The 26,485-nt window shown below is 35.5% G+C and overlaps 1 protein-coding gene across 1 annotated transcript in view; it reads right to left on the bottom strand.

Moving 5' to 3' along the window:
* The window catches only part of GPC5 (glypican 5), a 231,515-nt gene that overhangs the window by 49,339 nt on the left and 155,691 nt on the right, over positions 1–26,485 (bottom strand). The window lies entirely within an intron of this gene.

Genomic DNA, 26,485 nt, shown 5'->3' with positions numbered 1-26,485 from the left:
CTAGTTTAATACAGAAACACACATAAAAATGGTGTCGTAACTTTCTCTACTCTCAGAGACTCATCTTCTAGTTTGTATTATCTCTCAAGACACCATCATACCTCTTTAATGAGATTATTTTTTTGCACATATTTTTCACAAAAAACAAATACGACAAAATATAGTTACTACATTCCTCAAAGTTTTGTTATTTATTAGCACTTTAAGTTTATTGCAAACTTTCATAAAGAAAATTATCTATATTTTGTAGCATGAAACATTCAGCCTTGTGCATGACTTTTTGTGTGTGTACAAAAAGACTGTGCTTCATTTTGATTTTGCTAAATACAACAACATGATTGCCTTAATGTGTGACATTTCAGGTTTTTAAAACAAACTCCTGATTCCGTACACACTGTATGTTCAGAAATACACCTTAAATATTTTTGTGCTTTTGTGAGTGTATGCACAAACAGAATATTTATTGAAAGATAACAGTCACATTGTGCATTAATAACTTAGCATTATATACATAAGAGTAGGCTAAAATATACTTGATATATAGATATATAAAAAGAAGTAAAAAAACAGATATAAACTGATTCAAAAAAGAAGTGCTTGAGTAAGTAGAACATTGTTTATAATACATTGAAATTCAAAATACAGTAAATAAACTAACCACCAAACAGGATTCTGTACCTTATTAAGAAGCAATTCTTCATTCAACTTACTATATTATATATAAGGCTCAAGTTATGCAAGAAAAGCTGAATATCTACCTTCTCATCACAAATACTGTACATTATGCAAATACTCTCCATATGCTATATTTTTTCAGTGTACTTTATAAGAGGATAGCTCTATATCTCTCTGTCTCAAAAGTATTTTGCCAGCTGTTATGCCATAAGGAAAAGAAAGAAACAACCTTATAAGATTTAAGAAATATCTAATTCCTGCCTGTTATATCCACATATAAGCACAGAAAACACAGCACATTCCAATTTTGCCAAATTTCTTTTATGAAAGACATTACAGGTCCTCTTAACTCTGCAGAAAAGCTTGCATATATGCTAAACAAAGAATGTAGTTCAGTAAAACAAGGTTGCCACATAACAATATTTTGTCCTTGATCTTTACTTAAATATCACTCTAAATGAGATTTAGGATATTCCTAAGGAAGTGTACACACTGACTAAATGAATGGCTCATATTCTTGAAAAGGTGTTACTCTGATTTACAGCAGACAGCTTTTTTTGCTGCCTTGTAGCAGTGGAGCCATTTGCCAGCCTGACGTGATGGGGAAAAGCTTTGTATATAGCGGTGTGCACAAAATCCACAGTCTGCCTGCTAGTCTTGGGCCATTGTTTAATGCAGCAATTTGGGCTGGGTCAACAAAACTTCTGGTAATTCTAAGTGTGAAAAAATTAGTCAAACATGAAAGCCTTCAAAAAATTTCTTTGGCAGTAATTTGTATAAAACAAAATATATAAATAAATAAGGAGTTCATTCTAGCTGAACAATGCTGCAGTGACCAGAAAAAACAACTGGTTTAACTCAACACACTAGTTTAATGCAACAGCAAAATTTCTCTTCACACCATAACACCATAAAAAATCTTGAAGGTTATGTCTATTCTTTTAATCCAGTGGTCTTGTTTTGTTTCACAGCATGAAAAATCTGTGTTCTCACTTTCTGTCACTCAGAATTCTTCAATTAACACCTTTTTTTCAAATGCTGCAAACCCGACTATTGCACATTCGTCTGTGAACAGCATAACTGTGAAAAAGAATACCCTTTCTCTTTTTTTAATTCAATGGTACTCATTTCACTAACCATGCAAGAAGAAATAAATCATGCAGAAGCTGAAAGTTCCCTAGACTACAATTTTATTAGCTTCACTCACCTGAGAATTATTTGGCAATGACTCATGACTCATTTGGCAATGACTCATTCAAGGCTATCATTTCTTTTTCAGCTATTTCTACAATGAAATCAGAAGTCTTGCACAGCTGGTATTTGCTGTAGGTCTGACTCCCTTCTTTCACATGAGAGAAAGTAGCTGGGAAAGTAATGCTGTCTTGAGAATGGACCTGATATTAGGAGTTTCAATCATGTTCTCCAACCTCTTCAGAGTCAACATTCTCTAAATTCCTCTTCAACTCTTTTCAGCTCAGAGTGGGGAAGGGTAAGAAGCTGAAGCAGAGGTGACGTGCATTGAAACAGTGACAAGGGCACACTAGTGCTCGATAATACCACATCTTTAAGTCCATTTGCATTGAACAAATATTTGGATCAAAAGGTACTGGTAGTAACAACCTTGGTATTACTTTTTCTTATTTCTTCTGAGCTGTTTAGCACCTTTCCACCATCTTTCTACTGACCTTTCTCTCACCAACAGCTCCCATGATCCTTTTCTGGGCCTACAGAAGGAATTTATTTTCCCTGCTTTCTCCTGCCTGTAGGCTTCCTTATTCTTCACAACATTTCCAAACAGAACAGTATACCCTTCCACCTAGAACCTCCACAAATATACTGACTGCCCCCAAACTCTTCAAACCCTTGTTTGTGAAAATGACACATTTTCATGTGAATGCGGAAACTGACATATTTCATCCTATTCTTCTGACATTTTTGTCCCTTACAGGCTCCAGAAGATCCCAATTAACATACAAGTTTATGTAAATAGAGATAATGTGGGTCTCATATTCAAAGAGAGAAATGGAGAGTTTCTAGCCAGGCAGAAGCCTGGGAAAGAGCTGGAGAAGAATGTTAATAATTCTTTATCTCTCTTGTTGTTCACATTGTTTATAGTTAAGTTGTATCACTGTGCATCAAGCACTTTGCACCAATGGTTTGGATTGTTTTCACTTCAGGACCAATGGAGTTGGTCCTCACGAAGCTCTGTATAAAAGAGTGGTGTATTTTGAATAAATTGGAGTCTTACTTTCAGCAGCCTTCTGAGCCAGTCTTCTCATTCCCATCCTGCCTCAACAGCGACAAGATAATATCAATCCTTATATACCAATTCTTTGGACCCAGTACTGGTATACTCACTTCACATTCCAAAGTTTTCTGATTAATCAAATTTACCAGATATTTACCATATTCCCACCTTGACTCTTAAAGGAGTTGATATTTTTCTCTTTTAAAAAATCCTTATACTTTTGAAGTGATGTGTTGTTATTCAAGCTTTGAAAATATTTTACTTCTTTGAGAGTTTTAAATTTTGTATTCCAAGATTTCAGTCTTGAAATTGATCCTCCAGGTTCTGGATGTGAGTTCTCCTCTAGGAACATACCGGGAGTAACCATCACATATAAAAAATTAAGAGCTGGATGTGCTTGGACTTGGCCAACAGTGGGTCAATCTTGGAGCAGGCTGGCATTGGCACTGCTCTGGGGAAGGCTTCTGGAATCCTGTCCCAGAAGCCACTCCTGCAGCCATCCCTGGGCTTTGTTTTTGCCAAGCAACACAAATACATTTTGGGCAAAATATTCTTCCAAATCGAATTCCATTTAAATGAATCTTAATTTTTGAAATCCAGCTGAATTGAGAACATGAGATAAACAGCCCTGCAGACCCATGGAGAGAGGAGTCTATGCTGGAGCAGGTTTGCTAGGAGGTGACCCTTGGAAGGACCCACGCTGGAGCAGCCTGTTCCTGATATACTCTACCCTGTGGAAAAGACCCAGGCTGGAGCAGTCTTTGAAGAACTGCAGCCTATAATGACCCAAGTTAGACAATTTTATGGACAGCTGACTCCCATGGGGTGGACTCTGGAAGAGTGTGAGGAGGAAGGAGTGGTGGAGACAGTGTGTAATGAATACCCAAATGTGAGCACCCTCAATGTATTGAAGTAAATGAATATATATGTTTGCGTTTTTCTTCCTAACCCATATTAAATTTGCTTTTGCTGCAAGGTGATCCAGCTTTGACCAATTGACATTAAAAACTCTCATTTAACTTTGAGTTTGTTGTAATTATATGCTCTGACAAGTCATAAGGCATACTGAAAGGCATAAGGCATTTTTCTTTCTTCAGGTGTATAATAAGGCATTGACAAAACCTTATGAAATACTGCTTTGTTGATTTTTATCATAAAAGTAAGATTATGAAAGTCAACATATTTTTGTTTAATCTACTCTGTCTTGAAATGGTATCTTTTGCCTACAAAATTATAAATTACTCATAAGTTCTTTCATACTCTACATAATTTAGTTTAATTAACAAATGTCTATAAATCTAACATCTTCAAGTATTCTAATGTAAATTAAATGATCTGTCAAAGCTAAACAGGCTATTGGGAATCTGAACATGGTACACAAAACTTCATCCCTGTAGACTCACATTTACATGCAAAATTTGTTTCCCTTTATTTAGGGGTGGGAGGAAATATAAAAATCTCAGACTCTTGGTTTGAGAGAGTTCATTCATTTTAAAGTTTTCATATGGCATTAATCACTTGCTGTTTCTCTAACCCCTAATGTACAAGTAATGGGAAAAATATTTTAAGGATCCCTACAGAGGTAGTGTGACTTAAGCAAGTGTTACTCAAATTTGAATCCTGGGGAAAAAAAAATGACAAATTTCTTGCTAGAGAAATAATAGACCCGCCATCTGTGCTCATTTCTGTACAAGCATGGTAATGTATCACATCACTTTAATAGGCAGACTTGGTCCCCAAGTACTATTCATTTTCATCAGCATTAGGAAAAAAACCCCAAGAACCAATATATTTGTATTCTATAAACATGTTTTAAAGTGATGAATAAGAAGGTGCCCATTTTCTGAGCTCAATATATGAATATTCATATAAATTGCCTATTACTCTCCATTGTATTTATGAATACAATTGGTGGGGTTTACTTTTGATTCTCTCAAGATCTTTGATAGGAGAAAATCATGCTTTATTTGCTATCACCAGTTTCTTGGTACATGCAGTTGGAAAAGCTACTAGAAGTAACAAATACAATTACAAATACAAATACAATTCTTGTATTATTCAGCCATTTTGCATGGGTGCTTCAGAAAGATCTGTACATGTATATCCTTCCACCACAAAATAATCTGTATTATCTTGTAATGACAAATAATACATCATATTTATGGTCAACAACTGATTATGATTTTCCTTTTTGAGCTACTTTTAGGCACTTTGACCACGTTACAAGTGGGAGATTAAAGTAATGGAAGGTATACTATGACAGAAAAGTTATTTTCCAGAATATCCCTAAGTGCACTGGCAGTCAAGCCTCTCCCAAGAGACTTGGTGGTATTCTACACTTCAGCAAGTTTAGCTGGTCACTCCATCCTGATGTATCTCTTTCAACTGCTACCACCACCACCTGTCACAGCTTTCTTCTGGTCACCAGTGGTGTTCCTCAGGATTGGGGTTGTCCTGTTGAACACCTTTACTGATGGTTTGGAGAAGTGGCTCTAATACAGCCTCAGTCAGCTCACAGATGACACCAAATTAGGTGGGAGTATTGGTCCGCTGGAGGGTAGGAAGGCTCCGCAGAGAGATCTGGAAAGATTCAAACAATGGACTAAGGACAATGGCATGAGGTGGAGCCAGGCCAGGTGCTGAGTCCTGCACTTGGTTTACAGCAACCTCATGCAGCACAATAGGCTCAAGGAAGCGTGGCTTGAGAATTAATCATCAGAAAAGAACCTGGACTTGAACTTGTGCTGGCTGATGCACAGCTGAACATGAACCAGTGTGTGTCCAGGTGTCCAAGCACTGATTGTCCCTCTGTACTCTGTATTGGTGAGGCCTCACCTGAAATCCTATGTTCAGTTTTGGGCAGTCACATCAAAACGACATTGAGGTACTGGAACATGTCCCAGAAAAGGCAACAAAGCTTATGAAGGGTCTCAAAAACTTCCTATAAGGAGCTGCTGGGGAAACTGTCTGGAGAAGACTTGGAGGGAACCTCATTGTTCTCTACAACTACCTGAAAGGAGGTTGCAGTGAAAGTTTCTTCTGCCATGTCTTGAGTGAAAGACAAAATGGCCTTAAGATGTGCCAAGAGAGGTTCAGATTAGATATAAAAATATCCCAAATCACTGAAAGAGTAGCTGGGCATTGGAATAAGTTGCTCAGGGAGGTGGTAGAGTCATCACCTCTGGAAGTGTTGGAGAGGAGTCTGGCTATGACACTGGGGGATATTGTTTATGGTGATAATGCTGCTACTTTGACAGTGGGACTAGATGATCTTAAAGGTCTCTTCCAACCTTGATTATGATTCTGTGTGATTCTTGTGCTTTTCAGTGCTTGGGTCAATTGCCACTATCAAGATCTACTCAGGAAGTTGTCAAGTTACAGGGTCATGAAACTGAGACAACTGTTTTGGTTGTGAAAGGCTTACACTGCCCTACATTGCCTTATCTCTGACATGCTGGTGTGTGTCAGGCAGTCACACAGCTGTAGGACACCCAGTGCAGCCAGAGCTGCTGCAGCTGTACAGACACACTGCCTGACAAAGCTCATTTTGCTAATCACTTTGTAGCACTAGAATTCACATCTTCATTTTTGATATTTCATCTCAAATGAAGTCTTAGCGCATTAGAGTAGTCTCCACCACAGTAAACAACCACAAATTCCTCATCGGGTAACAATGGAGAAGTCTCTCTCCACCCACCTGATTTTCTGCATTTGAAACCAATTTGGTGTAAATGATGCAGTGCTGGTTCTCATCCGCTTGAAGTAAGCACTGAAATGCTAGGGAACTTGTCTTAAAGTAAGTGCTTGCTTCCACCAGGTCCTTTGGGAAGATCCATAGGATGAGAATATAATGCTGAAGAGACCAAACTTTTAAAATAATATACTTATTTATCTTCCCTGTTTTCATATCCTTTAACTGCCATTGATACAGTAACCAAGGTACAACTTATGCAGAATGTTCTCTCCTTCATTAAATGGATTTTCTTATTTCTATCCTCTAGTTTTTAAAAGTAAGCCTTCATGTACCAGCCTTGTTAAGGGATTTGTTTTGTTCAGCTTCTCACATTAATTAAATTCTAAATTACTTCAGAACTTAGCTTGTTGGCACTTAACAAGTTTTGAGCAAGCACCTGTGTTTATATAGTTTCACTGTGTTTAAGAATGGTAAAATAGCACAGTGTGCCCAGTACACTTTGTTTTATTTCAGACATGGGATATGATTTTTAATAACTCAGTTTGCTTGCTTTATGATTGTTGATAATTACTGGTTTACACCTGCCGTTAGCATCTTCATTATGGCTGGGGATTTAAAAAAAATTCTGGGTAATGTTAATTGAGAAATTAACAATTACCTGAATACAAGTAAAAAATAAACATATGCAGCAACAAATGAGTAAAAGTATTCAGTGGTGTAAATTTTAATTACCAAAGATGAACAAATCAAAGAATCACTGCAATAATAAAAACCACTTGAAACTTAGACAGATGTGCTGGCTATTTTTTAGTGTTAACGTAGTTTTTTTAAGAGTAGATATTGCAAAATTAGCTTCAGAAAGTTTGTAAAAAGTATCTTACACCTAGCTATCAGAGGCAGTACTTATTCTAGGACAGATCCCACCTCCCCTAGCCCTTTTCAATACATTTAATTGATAAAAATTTCAGTAAACTAAAATATAAAACAAAATGCATTTGAATTTTTCAATGAGAATTTATTTTTAGACCTGCAATTTAGTATCTGTTTTAAAAAAACAGATTGCAGAAACACTATTTAAACATGAAGAGTGGAAAAAAATGAAGTAAAGTTGTACTACTGTTCGTGCTTCAGAAAAAAAATATGCTTGTGTAATTACTTAGACTAAAACATGTCTTCAAAAAGATAGGCATATAATTTTTTAGCCTTGACCAGACCTGCCTTGTTAAAAAAAACCAAAAAATAGCAGATCAACCTTAAGATTTTTCTACATTTGGAGACTAAGTGACATGTTTTTGAAATAGTGTTTTTAAAATAGATATTCCATTTTAACATAGCTATTTGAAACTAGGTTCACATGAATAAAACAAATAAAACTGAAATATGTATTAATAAAAGAGTCTTTCAGAGTATATATTTCAATGAATTTCCAAGTATGGCCCAGTCCTATTTTTTATTTTTAACAGTACAAAATATTTTATCATGAATAATTTCCATTATGTTCTAATCCTACAAAATATTTTTGCACTCCTCTAAAGCTCATAAATCCCAACATTCCATCACAGCCTTTGTTTGAACACTAAAATTTTTGAGAGGATTCTATATGTGGTAGGAAACCAGTTGGTCATAGTTTTAATGGTGGCTGTGTCTTCTAAAAATTAATTCTTAATAGGCGTTAAGAAGTGCTAATGATGTCCCAAAAGCTTCCTCAGGCAGACAGGTCTCCCTCTAGAGACTTTCAAAAGCATCAACTGATCTCCAGTTGCCATGCATGGCACATGTATTTAGGATTGTTTCACTATGCATCTGAAATCTTCTACAGGATGTGTCTGTTAAGTCAGATTATCCTTTTTTGCAGATAATGCATCTTCTATTAAAAACTACATTTTCTTCAGAAGAAAAAATGTAACCTACATATTAAAAATTCATTTTTTTCAAAGCTTTCTTCTAGCACAGCAAATTTTATACTGTTTCAAAAATTCCAAAACTTTTGAATAATTCTCACTCGAAAGATGCTATTGAAATTTGTCTTCTTGTCAATTAATGTTAATCACTGTAATAGCTATCTTCCTGTACCTATCCCTGCAGTATGTTGCTATTTTCTGTACAGAGACACTATTCTTATATGTGATGCAAAATGAATCCCCCAAAAAGCATTCCAAACATGTCTGTAAGGCATCTTAAAAAATAAATGTGTTCTAGTAATTGCAAGGTCTGTCGAAGAGAAAAGAAGAGCTTTGAGACAGATATTTCATATAAACTAGGTGCCTTGGGTAAGTCACATGTTTAAATTGAGAATATAAATTCTTATTACATTAGAAAATAACTAAACAGCAGACATATGCAAGTGCACTAAATCTATATAAATGAGGACAACAGTATCGCCTTCTTCTTGTAGCATTCTGGAAGTCTTCTAACAACCGTAATAATTCTACTGTACCTTCATTTAATGGAGCAAGGAAATGAGAGATATTAATTACCATAAACAAGCACATAAATGTTTATAGCAAATAGCTGGCAAAACAAAAGGAATTACCTTGGAAAAACAATTCAAGCAACTTGAAAATACAAAGCTGTCAAGCCTAATTAGTGTAAAATTGAGAAACCTGCTTCCCCTATAGGATACTAAAATATTTCTGCTTGGAAATGACAAAAGGATTGTGCAACTGTGGCATTATATAGAACATCAAACCCTGAAGACAGAAGTATGACATGCCATATTTTGTTCAACATAATGCTTCAATGCAGAGACCAAAGGGTCCTTGGGACCTGGAATGCACCTGATAATTTTGGGACTGATACCTGACACAGTCAATGTTTATCTCACAGCCTCATAAGAAGTAAACTACTACAAATTATGTCAAAAGTGCACTTTTACAATCTGTTCTTTGCTATTGAATGGTTTGGGTTTTTTTTCTGAGGTCATTTATGGAAAATTAGCACAAAATGAGAGTAAAGTTCTGGTGAAGGATTATCAAGCAGATAATTAACTTGGATATAATTATGGATAAAAGAAAAAAGGTAATTCAGCAAAAAAAGGTCACATGAAGGAATCAACCTAAGTCACTGTGCAATGATAAGAATGAAGTGCTATTTCAGCAAATTCATTGACATGAGCCACTCAATAGATTTTTTTTCTTGTTTATTCTAAAGACTTAAATCCCACATGAAAAAGCTGTTTTATACTGTCCTTCTCTGTTGTTTGAGTACACCCAGTGTTAGCAAAATATTGGTGAATTATTAATAAATAAGTGTAAATGGCCAATCCATCTCTGTGGTTCTGGACTCCTTTTGTCTTCCTAATTTATCTAAATATGGATAAATGATGATGATACACACTAGGACTCAATGACTCATATACAACAGATGACATTTTTATCTTCAATGTTTTTTGAAGCCTATGTGCTTAATACTAATTGCGGGAGGGGGCAGGATGACGGGAGGGGGTTCTCTGTTGTTTGCTGTTTTGATGTTGTTGGTTTGGTTTTTCTTCCCCCAAATAATACACTTCAGTGTACTCTGTTCTCATTTTCAATACTACCAAGTCTTGGAGAATATAACATTTTCCTGAGGAGATTCCTGAGGGTGTAATTGCCTCTTCATTCAAGCACTTTTACAACTTACTCAAGTGCAGTTACATCATATACATCTGTGTGGAAAGAAAATCAGTCAGATTACTCCACAGTTTGGATTGGAGAAAAATTTTCTCAGCAACTAGAAGTTTGTTTAGCAGTTAACCCATAACTTTGTTTCATTTCACAGCTTTATTATTCACAGCATCTTTGCTGGAAGCATTTCCATTCCCTGATTTTCAAACTACCCACACTGCCGGCTCTCAGAGCACTGTGAATAGCTCCTAAGAAGAACATATACAGAGCTATGTATCAGAAGCTCTACAGCACACTTTATTTTATGAAATAATAGAAACAAGTATTATACTATAATGCCAGTTATGTGCTAGTGTTACTTAATCTTCATGGGAAATTAAGCATTTTGTACAATGCCATATTTTAGCAATCACAGTAAAGTAACTTCTCATTTTGCAATAGTGCTTAACTAATCTTATATCAAAGACAAGTACAGTTGCCTTAACCTTTGATGCTTTTCACCCTCCATGGGAGCCATGATGGATATTTTTTAAAGTATTTCAGGACAGGTCACAAAGAATATGGACATTAAATAAAGTTGTATTCAAAGATAGTGGCATATGCATGAAGAACTTCAGTTTCAGAAGCTCTTGGTAGCAGAGTAATGAGCTGAACCTCTGAGTTACAAATTTCTGGAGAAGGCTGAAGGATATTCTGGGAAGTCACTATGCAGTTATCTGGACTGGCCTATTAAGACTTGTGTCCTTTATTTCCAATTCTGTTAGACAAAATTATATCAGTATCACAAAAGTATGTTTTATATGCACATTTTTAATATCTAACAGAATAGGAAAAATGTAAACACTATATACAAAGCATATCATGGCACAGGGGACATAATCAGGGATAAAAACACATTCAAGGATCCTTCCGTGTTGTGTGCAACATTTCAGCCCAACAGTTCTTGCATTCATGTGTCATATGGAGCCATCTTTTAATGTTTCTTTAAATAGATGAACTCACTCTTTATCTTTTGTGGGTACAGTCAATAAATACATGAGCTAAGAAAGCTGACACAGACAATGTTTAAGTTTTTAAAGATAGGGATTGTATTGGAGGTTTAAGAGCTTTATTAAACTTTTGAGTTTCTCTTTCTTCCTAAACACCCCTTCTTGTGTCTTTTTACAAATTTTACTTATCACATTCAGTTATTGCTTTCTTTTAGATAGAAATTAATGGATGTAAATACATTTATTTTCTCTTCAGTGGGAAAAGGTTCATAGGACTCCAGTGGTAAAAATATTTTAACTAAATTTTATGAAGATCATATTTCCAGGTACTTGGTTCAGTTTTGTTGTCATATGAATCACTGTAATTGTTCTTTGTTTGGCCCCATTGTGAAAAAATTACAATAAAAATGTGGCAATGACTCCCATTCAATCAAATCTTAACAAAATACAGCCTTTAGACAAATACCACAAATGTTTACCCTGAGAATGACCCCCATTAGAAGAAAAAATATTAAAAAATAATTAGCAACTGTACTTCACCTACTTAGTTATTTAAAAATTAGGCATCTACTGCCTAAGCATCTATTTCCTACAGAGTATGGAAAAAGAAAGAAAAAAGAAGGCCCACCTGTGGGAAATAAAGCAATAGTGTAGGATGAAATGACGACTTGTCCTCTCCATCAGATATGCCCCCTAGACAACCAGTCTGGAAACAATACTGAACTTTTAAATAACTAAACTCAAATTAGACTGCCTTACCCTTGGGGTACTTCTTTCTGAAGTAGTAAGCTTCCTGAAGCAAGCTTATTACTCTCTCCATTTTTCAGTTTTCCATTCTAAAGTCATTAGAATTTTCATTAACTTGTATCATGGTTAGCTCTATGAAAAGACAGGAGTTAAACATTATGATATGTCCAGCTATTTCAGTAATTGGAACTGTATACCTGAGCATCAATAAAATGTCAAAGAACTTGTCATTTTTTTCTGGAACACACAGTTCAGTGCTTTCTAGAAAACAGGACAGATAATGACAAGATTTATCTTCCCTTTTGTTTCTAAAGAAGCCCAAAGTATTTAATTTACTGAAATATTCAGAACCAGACAAATTGAAGGACAAAACTTATAAGAAACTTATGTAGATTGCAATGAAATGCTGGAAGCAAGGAAAAGAAGGGTTCCACTTTCTTCCTTTGGGATCAAAAGGAGAATAAGTCTATCATCTATTATAAATTTGGAAGCTCTGTGTGACTGCTTAGTATGCAGTCTGAAAAGAGAATCAATCTAGATAAGGCTATTCTCAGAGATTTGATTTTTAACTTCACTTGTGATATTGCCTTGGTTAGAGAAATTAATGTCAAGTAGGCAACGAGGGGTTCAAGGATAATATAAGTCAAGCAGGCTATTTTCTGTATGGGAAACACTGTCAAAGGAAGACAAGAAAGGGCAGTTGAAGTGTTGCTAAGAAATATTCTTCAGGAAAACAGTACCCTACAGCAAATATTGCATGTCTGAAAATACTAAGTGAACTCTGTGTTGCAAAAAATATACACAGTTTCTCCATATAGTTACATATTTGTATGCATAAACATGTGCATACAGCTCATTTCTGCTATGATCTACATACTAAGCCAAACTCAAGTAGCCCTGTTGTGTATCATTAAATGGTCAGAATATTTATGAAAAAATGGCTGGATTTTAAAAGCATTGTAACAGTGATAAATTTCACTGAGAGCTAAAACCACGCCTCAGTATCATGGGACTTGGGTTTCACTTGTGTCTTTATGTATTCCTTATTTAACAGTGAACAAGCAACTGGAAAATAGTTCTTCCACACTACAGCAGTGTTACAGTGACATTTTAGTCATAAGGTTTAGGTCATTGGCTGATGTCAGGAAAACTACAGACTCATTTCTTATGCAAAATCTCTGGAGGGAGAGAAAGCAGCTTTAAAAAAGGATTCACAATAACCAGCACAGTCACAAAAATGATTATGTTTCTCAAGCTAAACATCATTTCATGTTGATCAATGCACATAAATTTCAAGTCACCTTAAAAATATTTCTCTTAAGTGGGTTGTTTTTTATTAATTCTATCAATTCTGTGGAGTTTACTTCATTGTCCACTGATAGGATTAAGCATAATGATTCAAGTGATTGATGTGCCTCAGATTTATTTCATGCTGTAACACAAGAAACAGCTGGTAACAGGAACTTCTCTCTGTTGACAGAGTGTTAGTCACATCAGTTGGCCATTCACCTATAGACTAATTTGATTACAGAGAAAAGGACTGTGTTTGTTTTAAATAGTTGGGGAGGAAATGAAGGAAGATAAAAGTTCCCATATCTTTACATAAAAGTACATAGCCTTTCTTTTACACTTCCTGGATAAAATGTTGAAATGTGCATGACAGCAGGAACTAAGACATCTAATTCCTAGCAAGCCATCCTAATCACTAGGCCAGAGGCCCATGGTCATTCGTGAAACATTTTTTCAATTCATAAATCTCAAATTATTCCAAATAACCTAAAGAAATATAAGTAAGACTGACTAAAAAGTGTGTTTGTGATGCCTGCAAGGGCCTACATCCCAGTGGATTTTGAGATGAGCAGCAGCCCTGAAGCCCATGTCATTAGAAATTAACCTACTCCCTACCCTGGTAGTGTGTTTCTAACTGTTGAATTAAAGGAAGCAGAAAAATTTGCCAGTTTTATTTTGTTTAGTGTTGGTGGTTTAGTTTGGTTTGGGGCTTGGTATTTTCTAATGCATCCTAATCCATTACACATGTTCTGATAGCACTTAATAGATTGCTTACTGCATACAAAACAGCCAAATCCTTCAAACTGTGAAGCCCAAAGAGGTTGGTGGTTGAGCTGGAATTCAGCTGTTCCACAGTCCTATCCCTGGAATAGGCATTTAATAGCCAGAGATGCAACAAAACTTGGCAAGCAGTTTAAAGAGGAAGTGCCATATAAAGTCAAGCAATAAATAGATGGAGCAACATGAATAGCCATGCAAACTTCTGATATGAAGGGGGTTGTGCTTTTTTTTAATTTTAAATCAGTGCCACTGATAATTATCTCCCCTCTCTGGGAGCTAGAGCTATTGTATAAGTGGCCCTTAGTATCAACATCTTAACTCCATTCTTCAGACCGTGGGGTTTCCTCCCCAGATTTTATATTTTCCTTAGGAGACTGTAGTCTGTCAGTAAAATAACTGTTGAAACAACAGTATTTTGACCATTAAAAACCATTCATTTACAAATGAAAAATATTTTTTCTTTTTTCTTAAGCATCCTCCCTATAGCATAAGGCCTAATTTGACTGATTATACAAAAGATCCTTCACAAAGGAGCTGAAACCCTAAAATACGAATTATTAGGGAAAGTTTATCACAAGTCCTGTGAAGCACTGGAATAGGTTTGGGAAAAGTTGTGGATTTGCCATTTGGGATTTGATGCTGGCAATCCCATACTGTTATGAATCTGCTGTAAACACTCTAAAACAGCTTAGAAACAGCAACTTCACCTGAACTGCTGAGCTTTACACACAATAACACAAAATTCTAATATGCCCAATATTGTGAATACTATAGTAGCATAGTCTTTTACTTATACTTTTTTGGCCTCTTCTTACTTAATTTTGAGTATTAGGATGCACTTTTCATTAGAATACATCTTTTCAACAAACGTAGATGAAACAAAGTGAAAGTCAAGTCAAGAAAAAAAACTTGGGTCAAAGTATTCAGAACACATCCCAGAAATACACATTACTCATTATTGATCTTACTAATTTGTTTTCAGAATAGGACTGAGTCACCAAATAACACTGATTTTTTTTTTTTTTTCAACTGGCAGCATTCACAGAGAACAATATTAATGCAACCTATATTCTCTGACTTAATCAAGACAAAATCTTCTGCTCTTCATTCAAATAAATTTTCAGTTTAAGGTCCTGAAATTTCAATGCATCTATTTAAAAAGGTCTCTATCCAGTGAAAATGCAGACCTCAACTACAAACAGGATTATTTCTGTAATATCACAGTTTTGGACACCTTAGAAAATATTAAATAAAAATGTGCCACATTTTGTTATTTTATTTATTTACTAGAGTGCTTTTAAAATATGGCAGCAATATTAAAAGCCAGAAGACATAATAAGGACTTCCTAAGCAGCCTCCAATATTATCAAATGAGTGTGTTGCTCACCACAAAAGGCATGTGCCTATCTTGCCCTGGAACCCCTACTTTCTCTTGTTTTAGATGAATTTTGCCAAGTGTCATTCAAGTGTATGAATTCAAAGCCCTTGTTCAGAGCAAGAAACAGTTTCTGAGACCTTTAGACATTCTGATATAGATCTACCAGGTCAACTGTTTTTAAAAGCTTTATCAATCCTTAAAGGAGGGAAGTAGGATGGTTGTTATCAGTGACTTTAAACACTCTAATTCCCTTTGGCAAAGTTTGAAAACTAAATATACCTTTAAAACAATTATGTTGAAGAAAGAAATTGAAAAGAAGTCAGAATAAAGCACAGAAATGAACTCAGATTTCTCAGTTCTCAAGCTGTGACAATTATTCCACCACTATTCTGGAATTTCACTAGTTTATTGAAAAAGAAAAATTTAAACTACTGGTTACTGCACCATAGGAATGAAGTTTATTTTTTTTCCTCTGAAGAAAAGTAGTTGGGTAATTTTAAAACTCATACGAGATGACAGAAATCTGAATATCAACAGAAGCTTCTTTGTTTCCAGAGAAAAAGAGATACTAATTACAACAACTATTTACCAAATATTAGGTAAAAATTGGCTCTTCAATAAAATTTAGGTTTATGGGTAAGATTTTCTTCCCAGGCATGGTTATACTCAATTTGCTTTTTCACTTGGGTTTTACTTTAATTTTCTATATGTAAACAAAATCTATTGCCAAGTAAGAGGAGTGTCTTATCTTTCTTTCTTTTATCTTCTTTGAGGAACTATATATGTATATTTATTTTAAATGGATGTAATATACTCAAACCCTGGGAAAATAAATTTTTAAAAATTGTCAAGATTTTAAAAATGTTTCTCATCTGTAATATTTAATCGATTTTATATAACTATTTTTATGTAACTTATAGATATTTTTGAACTAAATTATGTTCTATATTGAATTTCAAGAATATATAATATATTTTAGTATAATTAATATAATATAATATAATATAATATAATATAATATAATATAATATAATATAATATAATATAAGTAATATATAAGATAATAAAATAATATTTTTATATAATTAACTATATATTAGGAGGAGGTTGCCAGTTTGCTCCTAAGGATAATATTAGCTTAATGAATTTAACTTCTTTTTTTTTTTCCAGTTTGTGCCTCATTCTGGTCAACTATCAATCACAGACAGTGATCAATGTATAGTACCATATCATCATAATCACTAAATCATCATAATCACTTAATTCAAGAGCTTTCATTATATTTTCTCTCCCCTGTCCAGCTGAGGAGGGGAGTGATAAGAGAAGCCTTGATGGCCATCTGTATTACAGCCAGGAACAGCCCACCACAGATCTGTGCAAAATAAATTCAAGGCATAGAAGAGGTCTGAGATGTTCTCAATTTTTTAACTTACAGATTTATCTTGCAAACAGCATGGACCATAAACTTGTCAGCACACTAAGCTAGAGGCTGATTTTCTAAACAGCTGAACTCTTTCTTGAAAGGCTTTTAGTTCATTTCACTTACATATTTCCTTTTTCTTTCATTAGAAGATCCGACAATGTCCAGAAGGACCCCTTCACTCTCTCAGCCATGTATGTGCTGTTTGAGATGCTGTCAGCTACCACAGCTGGCCAACAGCTGCTGCTTCAGACCTCAGCAAATCCCCCACGGTGTGTCTACCTGCTCCAAACAGATCATTCTTTTTAATCTGAGTATTGCAAAAAAAAACATATTACAAGCATCGTACGTTATTAAACAAAATTCAGTATTATAAGTCCTTGAAGTGCATTGGGAAAAACTTACATGCTTAGCCATAGCTGTAAACTAACACTAATATTAATATAAGCAGTGGTTTCTAACATCTATATTGAATTAGACAGGCTTTTTTTACTTACTCTTTAAATCATGACTACATTGAAATAACAATTGGACATAAATCAGACATAAATTTAGCCCTTGGATGTCTTGCTTTGTTTTTGTTGGGGTTTGAGCTTTTATATTTTGTTTTTATGTATTTGTGTAACATTCATATGAAACTCCAACTTTCAGAATTTTTCTTAAAACCTCTGGGTTTTGAGAGATTCTTCTACCCAAGCTCCAAGCTGGATAGATGCCAGCCAATCCTGACCTGAGGGATGTGAGCTCAAGCTACTTTAGTAATCCTAATAAGAGTACAGCGCTGTGCTAACAAAGATGCACAGCTTTCAGGTTGAAGTTGGCTGGCCTTTAGCCAGCTCCGAGCACACGTAAAGTGAGTGTAGGTTTGTCTGCAAAAGGCCAGGAAGATTTGCTGTGACTTGCAGTAAGCCAGATTCCCAGCACCTCCTGGAATGATGCACAGCCAGGTGTTGAATGGCAAAATCTCTGAAAGCATCTGTGGCTAAGGTTTGAATAAACATGTCATATATCAAGAGACCTTTGTTGGCATAATAAGGCTGCCAACTACACAGAAATGCAAGAAGGAAAAATTAAGTCCCAGTGAGATCTAGGAAACTAGAAAAGTCTACTTGATATCAGGATTATACATGCAGGGGTTTTTGTACCCAGAAAGAAAATGTTAACTGGGGATGAGGTGCAAAGATAAAAATAGGTAATCATTAGAAGTGTGGACCCAATATCTGGACTATTTCACACGTGGGCACTTTGGAAGCCACTAATGTTAAAATAATCACGTACTTGTACCAGACAATACCTTCAAATAAATTTGAAAAGCCACCTGTATAACTAGTATGAATGCAAATCCATAATTTCATATTTACATGATTTAAAAGTATATGTAAAATGAAAATTTTGCAGGAGATAAAATATGATAAAGGTGGTTATGAGAAGTTATATTTATACCATCATGACAACCCATTTTGTCAAGCCACATCATTTGAGAAAACAAGATTTTATATATAATCATAAATAACAGAACTTGAGAAGATTTTGTCTGTTGCTGTGTACTCTTTTTATGGAAACTAATAACTTCAAACAAAATAATGCTTATTCATAACTTCATAGTTCTGCAATGTGAAATGTGTGACATTTCACAATAATTTTAGTGACTGATAAAAAAGATGTATGCAGATATAGTTCGATTTAATGTAATCAGAATCAGTTAAGGACTTAATCAATATCAATTTTAATGATGCTGCCGCTTCCAATACATACAAAAAGGTCATTTTCCTGTTGTTATGCTGTTATATACATTTGGACAGAGGGAATTAACAGCACAAGAATTTTTGTTCTTACATAAGCAGGAAGTAAAAATTTTGAAATGTGTATTTTGCACATACCACATTTTGAAATGTGGTATGAAAGAACAGAATAAACAATCAACAACCTTTTTCTGCTTATTATAACACTTGTGGATTTTCAGTTGACTAGAACTCCTTATGTTTGGAGCAAAATTGAGTTCACACCAATCAGCTTCTTCATACTTAGCAGGCAAACAAATTGTTCCAGCAGATTTTGACTATTATTTAAGTGAATAATCCAGGAAAAGTACTAAATAAAATATGCATCTATTTCAATGCAAAGAGATATGAAAATTCCCTATGCTGCTCACACACTTCTTACAGTGTAGCATAACTTGCGATGTATCTTGTGATGTAATTCTATGATATCTTCATCATCTACCATCCACACAAATTGTTCAGCACACACACATACAGTGAACATGCCCATAACTGGGGAATGCATATTTATATTTTAATGAACAGACATATATGTCTAACAAACTAAAAAATACGGCAATTGATCAAATCCCAAAGTGGATTTTACACACCATTTCTTGGGATAGCCTGCTATAATGTACTGTTAGCAGAACAAAGTATGTAATAAACTGGTCAGAGTGATTGTAATGCAGAGGGAAAAAAGACTTGATCAGCTTTAAAAAAATTGCTTTAGCAGCTATTAGACAGTTCTCCAGTGGCAGGATATTATTTGGGGGTACACAGATTGGCCTGGGTTAATTCTGCCTAAGCAATTGTCTAAAAGCGCCAAGACTGTTTGCTCAGCTGCTGAGTCCCTCCGTAGTCAGAGGAGAGACAGGGACAAGTTAAAAGGGATCCCATGTAAGTCTGAGTCAGCTTTTGAAAAGCCTGGGTCTCTCCACTGGTGACAAACAACAGACCACCACAATGGAAGAGTGAGAGGGGGCAGGCAGGAAAGATGAGCTCAGGGAAGGAAGTAAGGAGTCACTGTAGAGAAAACTGAACCTGTATCAACACGGCAGGGACAGGAGGGTGACCTTTCTGGCAGACATCCATCGTAGCAGTGTGTCTGCAGGCTGTAAACAGTGTTCCCCATGATAATTAGGAGATAGCAGAGTTTTCTGAGCTAGCCAAACCACCATACAATGGATCATCCCAGCAAAAATTATAAAAGCTGCACAGCTAATGAAAGGAACATAAAACAGAGAAATGGGCTTGAGTTGGCTTTTACCCACATGCTCCTTCACAGCAACTGGGGACACCGGGTGTCACGACATGTTGGTGAGGATACAGGGATCAGTAATGGGATCATGTTCATGTTGTGGTTCAGCTGTATATTTCTATGCCTCTGTTATGTTTTGATATTATTTCAGACTATTGCAGTATTACTTTCTTATGAATGCCAACTATCTTCATATAAGTAAATTTGATGCTAAACATTAAGCTCTCCTTGTGTGAAATATCTAAAAACAACCAGTCAAACAGTACTGGACTCTGACACCACTGAATATAGGAGGCAGACAGTCACAGAAAGGCAGGTTTTAATTGTGATGTGATGAATAAGGGACAAATGAGACATTCAGGATTCAGGTCACTGGATTTCAAGAATCATGATGACTAATAGATTTCTGGGACTACACATAGCTGGGTTTAAACAATATAGGATAGTCATTTAGAAAAGAATAGAGCATAATTCCATTTTGAGCAGCATTTTTCCAAATGGGTGTGTCCCTGTATACTGGGTACACTGGTATTGTTGGGGAGCTTCAGATGTTCTGTGGGTGATTGCCTGTCAGCAAGCAGAAAAAAAAAAAATAGGAAAAAATCTATTTCACATCTGGGCCTTATCCTTTACAAAGTAATAGACATTTTCCAGTAGTTTTGTGAGCAAATGATGGCCAATGTACATCCTCTAGTATTTATCACATTAAAGAAAATGCACATATTCTCTATGTTATGATAAAAAAAGGGACACAGTATTATAAGAACAGGAGTTGCACTTCAGCAATCACTTCAGGCTGTCAAAATAACTGATTCTAATAGGAAGATTCAGCAGAGAAGAGAAAGTGCAACCATATATTATGTAAGGAAAAAATTCATCACAGTATCATGTAATTTACAGACCAGTGAATTGACTGGCCCAGGTTCCTGAATTTTTAATTTTATCTGCTGTCAGTATAATCACTGTAGTTCATGCCAACACCATATGTTACCTCACATAAATGCCACTCCACTTCTGTGCACTTTCAGATAATGAAGATCTAGGAGAACTCTACTCACTTGGCTGAGTCATTGTGAGGTTTAAAGAAACTTGGCTGTGTATTCATGTTTCTAAAGACTGCACTTGGTCCACGAACAGGTGTGAGTATTAGGCAGGAGAACAAATATATAAACAAAATATTCTTGCTTAAATAAATGTTTGGGAAAAAGGTGTTCAAGGACAGAGAAGTATATGTAAAAACTTTTCTAGGTAGATTTGTATTTCCAAATTAAAATATTCATAAAAGTAATTTGAAATGAGACTCATGTAAGTAAAATACTAATGACAGTATAGAAGATAATTTTATATTTTAAATTTAGAATTAAATCTAATGTATAAACTTGAAGAGCAATGGAAGCAAAGCTGATATGTATAAGAGCTCAAAAGCCAAAGACAGACATGAAAGTGAGAACAGCTATAATTTGAACTGGAAAATGGTATTAAAGGACTTAAAAAAAAAAGGTTTAATTGAGGAAAATTTTAAATATACCTTATCCAAAGTCTACAGATTTTCAGACTTAAAATCACTGTCACAATTTGTTTCAACTCATCACTTAAAGCACCTTAAATAATTCAATGCAAACTGAATCTTCGTTCTCCTATGTACAGCACAAAGCAAAAACATAGCAAGACTGAATTTGCTTAAAGAAGTTATACTAAACAATAGCAGTAAATGGGCATAGCACTGTTTTATTCCCGAACTAGAAACAGGATTTTTCTTCAATGCTGAGCAATGGAACAATTATTTAAGAGAATTAATTAACAGAGCAAGTGGCAGTTACCATCTTTCTTAAAAAAACTGGTTATCATTAGAATGTAAGGTGTGGATCTCATCCAGAAAGTGTTTGAAAAGTGTGTTGAGAAAATGCCTTTAGATAGGGCCTGTAGGGAATTTAGTGAGAAGAAAACCTAATTTAATGATCAGTGTTTGGATTTGACATGAGATAATCACATAGCTGCTTCGCTTGAAATTGCCGAAGATGATTCTGCCTGCACAGAAGCAGAACTTTTGGTTCCCTGTTAAATTTTTTGATGACTGTTGGTGTTGAGGTAGGCATTTTGATGATCACAGCTTCACATGTGCACATAAATTCTGTGGACCAGCGCCAAATTTATTAACCAACTTGTGATGCAGAAAATCTCTGGCAGAGGCAGGGAATGACTTGATTCCTGGAAGCAAAGGCAGTTCATGATTACAGACCTGATCTGGAATTAAGGGAAATGGCCAGTTTAATTCCCTGTTCTGTCACAAACTTTCTGTGACCTTCACCAAGTCCTGCTGTATACATCTATTTATGTGTAGCTATCTCCAGATTTTTTCTAAATCAATCAATGTGAACCTCTGAAGCAGCACAGTTGCATACACAGAGATCTGTGAAGCATGACACTCTGGAAGCTAATTCACTCAATTTCTCTTCCAGTAATTCCTTATCAGCCAGATTTCAGAACTGAAAATATCTAAAATAACTAAGTTACAGCAGTTATGAGATTTTTTTCAATGAAAAACCAAACAAACAAACAAAAAAAAAAAAGTAAACCATTCCATTACCTTCTTTTCTACTTTTTTCCTGCTCAACATGAACCAAGTATTTATTTAAAGACACTTCCATCACTCTGATACAGACACAATCCAGATGGTATTTCTGGTTATATTTTACTCCTTACAGAGCTGTTATTTCAATATTGTATGTTTAGAAAATGGAGAAGGAAGCTTCACTGAATCATGTGTACAGAACACTAAGTTGCTAATTCCACAGATAGCCAAGGCTCCCTTGTTTTTGGCATTACTGATGAGACTTGAGCTATGAAGTTGAAATTTGAAATTCAAACACCTTTAATAAAAAAAAAAAAACAAAGTAGGATGACTAGAATTTTGGTTTTCTCATTTCTTCAGTTCAAAGTAATGAAAATATTATATTAAATTCTGAAGAATTTTACCCAAAAAGGGTTGAAGAGGTTTCATGTGATATTACATATTTACAAAAATCAGAAACTACAAAGTGTCCTTACCAAAGGTTTCAAAATCAAAAGTATGGTTAGTGTTTGATTTCTATCCTATTGCAGCACTTGCTTTTGTTTCAGGCTCTGCAAGAGTAGGGTGACAAAGAAACTGCATGAATAAACCTGTCATTCTTTTAAGCTGTGTTTTCAGGAAAAAAAACACTTGATAGTGAAATTGGAAGACTTAAAGAAGGCCATTCATGTTACCCAGGAGAATACAAATCAATAAAGTTCATGGCTCAGAGGTTCTCATTGATTGGAACATACTGGTAGCACAGTAATTTCAAAAACCAATGCAGGGTTTGCCAACCACACCACATTTTGAGATTGTAGACAATAAAACTCTATGACCTAGAAACAGCTCTCTATGGTACAGGCCTCTGAATGACTTAATGTGCTTGACTCCAACATGGATCAGCTAAATACTGACCACTTGAAATGTATTTTATAAGATTATAATACTCATACAACATAAAATGTTTAACATAAAGAGATCCATAAAGTACTGTCGACTGAAGAGCACAGACATTTTAAAGCATAAAAGAAAACTAATATTGTAAGGAAAATTCTGCCTTATGAAAACATGCTTAAATGCCATGTAATGCCCTTTAAAAATGTACCAAACTCTTCATTCATTAGATGCTGAAGGTATTACTGGCTGTCACAGTCAATTCTAGCATGCTGCTATGCCAGTAATTAACTTCAAGTGCACAAGGGGGAAAAAAATCCACTCCTCTTGCTCAGAGACATATCTCAGTAAAATTCTCAAGCAGAAATAGCATTCTCTATCAGTTGTTGCTGTGAAAAAAACGCAGATTCTGTCTGAGCTGTATAGAAGACTATTCTGACTCATGGGACACACTGTGAATGCTATGTTCATGGTTCCAAACCACAGAAACAAACATGAAACAAATGACTATGTAGTGCATTAACTCCTGCAGAGCCAAGCAACTATAATTTAATATTTAATTGAAGTATAAACACATAATATAGATAGATATATTTATAAAAATATAACAATCTTCAGTTAGGGTTGCTTGGTAAAGAAGCAACCCTTGATCTGAGGAAGGTTATTTGTTTGATAAAATCTGTTTGGTGGTCAGGCACTCATGCCTCAATGCCTGAGTCAAAAAAAAAAACTGACCAAGAGGAGCAGCAACCCCACAATTTTATTTTTTCTTTTATATTTTTTTTTTAGTTTCAAACAAAAAAACAGGTTTTGCATGGATGGAATATTTCCCTGAACAGTTTGTCCTCAGTAATTTCACAGTAAAATCTGCATATTCCTTCCTGTTCCTCCATCAGTTTTGCCATGCCTGTAACCTATATCCACAGGAACTGCTCTGTTCTGCAGCTTACAAAGAATGGTTCCTTGCTTACCTGAGTCTAGAGAGAAGACTCTGTAAGAACCTTCAGTGTCTGGGAACAGACTTTTCAGGGAGTGCTTCTTCTTGCTTTTTATTTTTTTTTAAGTATATCTTTCAGACTGCTCCAGATAGTTCATGCTCCACCTCTGTCTCTTAAGTCATGTATCAGGTGACATAAATTGCCAGTGTCCAAACATGGATCTACTGCTGAGTGAATCTGGTTCATTTCTCACCTGCTGCCTCTGCATTCCTTGTTAGAAGCATTGGCTGCCAAGAAAGGCAGATACTCCCATGCCTTTCTAGCTTAACTTGATTTTTTTTTCCTTTCAGGTAAATTCTTCAGGATATAAAAAACTCACATTTTATGTGTTTGTGTATTTCTGCTTTCTAGTTTATTTTTTAAAAATTTATTATGCTTGTAGTAAATAAATTATATTTACATGTTATCTAAAGGACCATTAAATCCTATCCTCAGTGGTGTGCCAGAAAATCATTTGGCTTCAGGCCATGTGAACCAATATTCTGCCAGCCTTTCCCAGTCAGCTAAGCTGACTGCTTGCTAAAGAATTTTTCTTTGAAACACCTGATATGCTTTCTCTCCCCCATATGTGGGGTCCTGTCCTTTTCCCTTACTGAGTCCAAACAGTCTTCCCATCTTTCTTCTTCTCATCTTTTTTCTCCTCCTCCTAGCAGTCTCCCCCTTAGCACCTTACACACTCCAGAAGTGGAAGGCTGTATGGCACAACCAAATCTGTAAGCATAGCTGAGTTTTTCTTAGGAGCACTCAAGGACCAGCAGAGTTTGAGAAGCTCATGTATCTTCATTGTTCTGGACTGCCCCTGAGGCTGTTCTGAGTTATGTGGTTTTGGGCAGATATCTGTGTGAAATTTAAAATGGGTAAAAATTAGTACAGAATGGACACTGTGTTTCATAAAGCAATAAAGGCAAAAGCAAGAGGAAAGCCTGTACAGTATCAATTACCTATTATCCATGATTATCATCATAAGAATTGTTAAAATCCCCAAGTAGGAACAGATTTTTGGCACTACAGATTTTTGTGGTATCCTGGATGCTGTAGATAAGCTGAGTGCATGGTCTGAGCAATAAAATTCTGACATCAGAGACAAAATCCTTAGAGATTATACCAATGCTGAGACCAAGCTCATGTAAAGCCTGGATGACCTTGATGCTAAGCCAGTTCTTTTTAAAGCAGGATCTTCTGTGAGGATGATAAACCCAAGCAGAAGTGAATATCACTACAGACACTTGGACACATCTTCACAGCTCTCCCAGGTAGCAGTGTCCCAAAAAGCAAATGCTGAGAACACCTGTTTTCATTATATTTCAGTATACTCCATCAAGGTAGAAAGGCCTTACTACAATCTTCACATTCTACTGCATTATAGGCTTAAATACAAATTAAGTAAACGGAGGTTAGGTTAGAAAAAGCACCTTCACATGCAAAATCCATTTTACTACTCTGCAAAGCACTCATTTTTGCTATTAAGCCAAAAGAACAGCATATCCTACAAGCAATGAAAACTCATTTTCCAGACTTAATATGCAAAAAAAAGTAAATAGAGATTCCTCATGTTGCAAATTAATCATGAGTTGTTAAGATTTCTTTGCCCCAGATAATTATGACTTCTAATTACAGTAAGGTTTTTCATTTGCATATATCCCAGTCTTACCAAGCTAAGAACAGTTCAGATATGTTGTCAAAAAATAGGGCTAAGAACCCAGAGGATCACTGTAAAAACATGGTTTTGGATCACCTGTCTATTCAAAACATTTCTACATATGGTCATGGCTTAATGCTTCCCAATGCTCTTCTCATGCTCATGTTCTCCTTTCAAGTCCCCTCTGCAATTAGTAGTATGTTGGAGCCAGCAAGCAGGGTGTAAATCACCCCCAAACTGGTGTTTTTATGATCCCTCCTGCTGTTGTTCCTCCTCTTCCAGCTGCTTCTCCTTCTGTTATTTTGCCACTTTACAGAATAAGGGCAATAATCTGAATTTTGCAGACTCATCAGTTGACAGACATTTTTGAAAAAGAGTGCCAGCCTTTAAGAATTCTACTTTCCATAATGCTCGTTTGGTAATTTCCATGATAATTTCCAATCTGGTAGCCAGTTCAGTAGTGGACACTATGGAGGCTGATTTGGCATTGGTTTTTTGCCACTCTAAAGTCATACGAGTTACCAGAGTGTGGCAACATCATCTGTAGTTAAAC

This window comes from Lonchura striata, chromosome 1, assembly GCF_050655825.1.
Source record: "Lonchura striata isolate lonStrDom1 chromosome 1, ASM5065582v1, whole genome shotgun sequence".
Lineage (NCBI taxonomy): Eukaryota > Metazoa > Chordata > Aves > Passeriformes > Estrildidae > Lonchura > Lonchura striata.
Note: the sequence above shows the minus strand (reverse complement) of the source record. Positions and strands in the feature narration are given on the sequence as shown.